This window comes from Heterodontus francisci, unplaced genomic scaffold (genome assembly GCF_036365525.1).
Source record: "Heterodontus francisci isolate sHetFra1 unplaced genomic scaffold, sHetFra1.hap1 HAP1_SCAFFOLD_1736, whole genome shotgun sequence".
NCBI lineage: Eukaryota > Metazoa > Chordata > Chondrichthyes > Heterodontiformes > Heterodontidae > Heterodontus > Heterodontus francisci.
In genome coordinates, this window is record NW_027141585.1 from 32,501 (window position 1) to 37,500 (window position 5,000).

Here is a 5,000-nt window from a genome sequence, read left to right on the forward strand (position 1 = left end):
CGCAGGCTGACCGGGAAGGTGAAGACTCACCCCGCTGAATGCCCGGCCCCGGGCACCCTCCGGCGCCGGGGCCATAACTTCGGGGAGGGAGGTCCGAGCTCCGCGCGGTCGACGGCAGGTGAAAGGGGCCGGTGCGCCGCGGAAGGCGACAGCAGTCCCGTCAGGCTGCACCTCTGCTCGGGCGAACGGCGTCAGGAAAAGGGGAGAGCACTTCCCCACCGATAGCTCCGGAACGCCCGGACCCATTGGCCCGCGGCACCGGTGGCTGCTAGAGGGCCTCCGGCGCCGTCAGCCGGGGTACGTCCCAGGCCGGCCGGACGGCGGGCAGCCGGAGGCAACGGCCTGGAACGGAGCCAGACTTGAGTCGTTCCGTGCCGTGGGCAAAAAGGCAGGGCTGCGGGTCAGCGCAGTTTGGCAAACCTAGCCGCAAGTGCGGGAAGGGCGGAGGAGCACACGGACGCCGCCTTCCCAAACTGAGCCCAAAGTGCCCAGGCATGCCCCCTTGATCTCGCCTAATCAGTGAGCCCAAAATAATTTCAGAGTGTGGAAACCTTATCCAAAAAGGTCGAAAAGAACGGCCAGAGATCAAGTCCGAAAGGGGAAATCAGTAACAAGCAAGCAGAGTAATCATTAACCAAAAAGCGCAAAATTATGTTAAAAGTGTGAAATCATTAACCAAAAACTCGAAAATAATGTCCAGAGACCAAGTCCGAAAGGGCAAATGGTTAACCAGTAAGCAGAGTAATCATTAACCAAAAATCGCAAAAGTAAGTAAAAAGTATGAAATCATTAACCAAAAATCGCAAAAGTAAGTAAAAAGTGTGAAATCATTAACCAAAAACTCGAAAATAATGTGCAGAGACTAAGTCCGAAAGGGCAAATGGTTAACCAGTAAGCAGAGTCATCATTAACCAAAAATCGCAAAAGTAAGTAAAAAGTGTGAAATCATTAACCAAAAATCGCAAAAGTAAGTAAAAAGTGTGAAATCATTAACCAAAAACTCGAAAATAATCTCCAGAGACTAAGTCCGAAAGGGCAAATGGTTAACCAGTAAGCAGAGTAATCATTAACCAAAAATCGCAAAAGTAAGTAAAAAGTGTGAAATCATTAACCAAAAATCGCAAAAGTAAGTAAAAAGTGTGAAATCATTAACCAAAAACTCGAAAATAATGTCCAGAGACTAAGTCCAAAAGGGCAAATGGTTAACCAGTAAGCAGAGTAATCATTAACCAAAAAGCGCAAAAATATGTTAAAAGTGTGAAATCATTAACCAAAAACTCGAAATAATGTGCAGAGACTAAGTCCGAAAGGGCAAATGGTTAACCAGTAAGCAGAGTAATCATTAACCAAAAATCGCAAAAGTAAGTAAAAAGTGTGAAATCATTAACCAAAAACTCGAAAATAATCTCCAGAGACTAAGTCCGAAAGGGCAAATGGTTAACCAGTAAGCAGAGTAATCATTAACCAAAAATCGCAAAAGTAAGTAAAAAGTGTGAAATCATTAACCAAAAACTCGAAAATAATGTCCAGAGACCAAGTCCGAAAGGGCAAATGGTTAACCAGTAAGCAGAGTAATCATTAACCAAAAATCGCAAAAGTAAGTAAAAAGTGTGAAATCATTAACCAAAAATCGCAAAAGTAAGTAAAAAGTGTGAAATCATTAACCAAAAACTCGAAAATAATCTCCAGAGACTAAGTCCGAAAGGGCAAATGGTTAACCAGTAAGCAGAGTAATCATTAACCAAAAATCGCAAAAGTAAGTAAAAAGTGTGAAATCATTAACCAAAAATCGCAAAAGTAAGTAAAAAGTGTGAAATCATTAACCAAAAAGTCGAAAATAATCTCCAGAGACTAAGTCCAAAAGGGCAAATGGTTAACCAGTAAGCAGAGTAATCATTAACCAAAAATCGCAAAAGTAAGTAAAAAGTGTGAAATCATTAACCAAAAACTCGAAAATAATCTCCAGAGACTAAGTCCGAAAGGGCAAATGGTTAACCAGTAAGCAGAGTAATCATTAACCAAAAGGCGCAAAAGTAAGTAAAAAGTATGAAATCAGTAACCAAAAAGCGCAAAAATATGTTAAAAGTGTGAAATCATTAACCAAAAAGTCGAAAATAATCTCCAGAGACTAAGTCCGAAAGGGCAAATGGTTAACCAGTAAGCAGAGTAATCATTAACCAAAAATCGCAAAAATATGTTAAAAGTGTGAAATCATTAACCAAAAACTCGAAAATCAATGTGCAGAGACTAAGTCCGAAAGGGCAAATGGTTAACCAGTAAGCAGAGTAATCATTAACCAAAAAGGGCAAAAGTAAGTAAAAAGTATGAAATCATTAACCAAAAAGCACAAAATTAAGTTAAAAGTGTGAAATCATTAACCAAAAAGTCGAAAATAATGTCCAGAGACCAAGTCCGAAAGGGCAAATGGTTAACCAGTAAGCAGAGTAATCATTAACCAAAAATCGCAAAAGTAAGTAAAAAGTATGAAATCATTAACCAAAAAGGGCAAAAGTAAGTAAAAAGTATGAAATCATTAACCAAAAATCGCAAAAGTAAGTAAAAAGTATGAAATCATTAACCAAAAATCGCAAAAGTAAGTAAAAAGTATGAAATCATTAACCAAAAAGCACAAAATTAAGTTAAAAGTGTGAAATCATTAACCAAAATGTCGAAAACAATGTCCAGAGACTAAGTCCGAAAGGGCAAATGGTTAACCAGTAAGCAGAGTAATCATTAACCAAAAATCGCAAAAGTAAGTAAAAAGTGTGAAATCATTAACCAAAAACCCGAAAATAATGTCCAGAGACTAAGTCCGAAAGGGCAAATGGTTAACCAGTAAGCAGAGTAATCATTAACCAAAAATCGCAAAAGTAAGTAAAAAGTGTGAAATCATTAACCAAAAACTCGAAAATAATGTCCAGAGACTAAGTCCGAAAGGGCAAATGGTTAACCAGTAAGCAGAGTAATCATTAACCAAAAGGCGCAAAAGTAAGTAAAAAGTATGAAATCAGTAACCAAAAAGCGCAAAAATATGTTAAAAGTGTGAAATCATTAACCAAAAACTCGAAAATAATGTGCAGAGACTAAGTCCGAAAGGGCAAATAATTAACCAGTAAGCAGAGTAATCATTAACCAAAAAGCGCAAAAATATGTTAAAAGTGTGAAATCATTAACCAAAAACTCGAAAATAATGTCCAGAGACTAAGTTCGAAAGGGCAAATGGTTAACCAGTAAGCAGAGTAATCATTAACCAAAAATCGCAAAAGTAAGTAAAAAGTGTGAAATCATTAACCAAAAAGCACAAAATTAAGTTAAAAGTGTGAAATCATTAACCAAAAAGTCGAAAATAATCTCCAGAGACTAAGTCCGAAAGGGCAAATGGTTAACCAGTAAGCAGAGTAATCATTAACCAAAAAGCGCAAAAATATGTTAAAAGTGTGAAATCATTAACCAAAAACTCGAAAATAATGTGCAGAGACTAAGTCCGAAAGGGCAAATAATTAACCAGTAAGCAGAGTAATCATTAACCAAAAAGCGCAAAAATATGTAAAAAGTGTGAAATCAGTAACCAAAAAGCGCAAAAGTAAGTAAAAAGTGTGAAATCATTAACCAAAAACTCGAAAATAATCTCCAGAGACTAAGTCCGAAAGGGCAAATGGTTAACCAGTAAGCAGAGTAATCATTAACCAAAAAGCGCAAAAATATGTTAAAAGTGTGAAATCATTAACCAAAAACTCGAAAATAATGTGCAGAGACTAAGTCCGAAAGGGCAAATAATTAACCAGTAAGCAGAGTAATCATTAACCAAAAAGCGCAAAAATATGTAAAAAGTGTGAAATCAGTAACCAAAAAGCGCAAAAGTAAGTAAAAAGTGTGAAATCATTAACCAAAAACTCGAAAATAATCTCCAGAGACTAAGTCCGAAAGGGCAAATGGTTAACCAGTAAGCAGAGTAATCATTAACCAAAAAGCGCAAAAATATGTTAAAAGTGTGAAATCATTAACCAAAAACTCGAAAATAATGTCCAGAGACTAAGTCCGAAAGGGCAAATGGTTAACCAGTAAGCAGAGTAATCATTAACCAAAAATCGCAAAAGTAAGTAAAAAGTGTGAAATCATTAACCAAAAAGCACAAAATTAAGTTAAAAGTGTGAAATCATTAACCAAAAAGTCGAAAATAATCTCCAGAGACTAAGTCCGAAAGGGCAAATGGTTAACCAGTAAGCAGAGTAATCATTAACCAAAAAGCGCAAAAATATGTTAAAAGTGTGAAATCATTAACCAAAAATCGCAAAAGTAAGTAAAAAGTGTGAAATCATTAACCAAAAAGTCGAAAATAATGTCCAGAGACTAAGTCCGAAAGGGCAAATGGTTAACCAGTAAGCAGAGTAATCATTAACCAAAAAGCGCAAAAATATGTTAAAAGTGTGAAATCATTAACCAAAAACTCGAAAATAATGTCCAGAGACTAAGTCCGAAAGGGCAAATGGTTAACCAGTAAGCAGAGTAATCATTAACCAAAAAGGGCAAAAGTAAGTAAAAAGTATGAAATCATTAACCAAAAAGTCGAAAATAATGCCCAGAGACTAAGTCCGAAAGGGCAAATGGTTAACCAGAAAATCCGTCGAATAATGTCCAGAGACTAAGTCCGAAAGGGCAAATGGTTAACCAGTGGAAGGGCGATCAAGCGGAAAAATTTGCCCCGGTTACCCGGGATGGAGTTCCAGAGGTCCGGCCAGAGTTGTCAAATTCGTCCCGCTGATCGGACGCTTGTCATTCGGGTGGCTGGGGGTTGGCGGGGTATCTGCACAGTAGTAGGAGGTGGCAAGTCGGGACTTGGACGTTTATTCCAAGAGTCCACCCGAGCCTCCAGGTCTGCAGAGACCGACCCTAGCTGCCGCCCAACCGACTTTTAAGCCTTTTTCGGATGGGGATTTTTTCCCATTTTCGTCCATTTTCGGGTTTCTGTCGGGCTTAATAGGCGGCAGCCTGACCCCCGG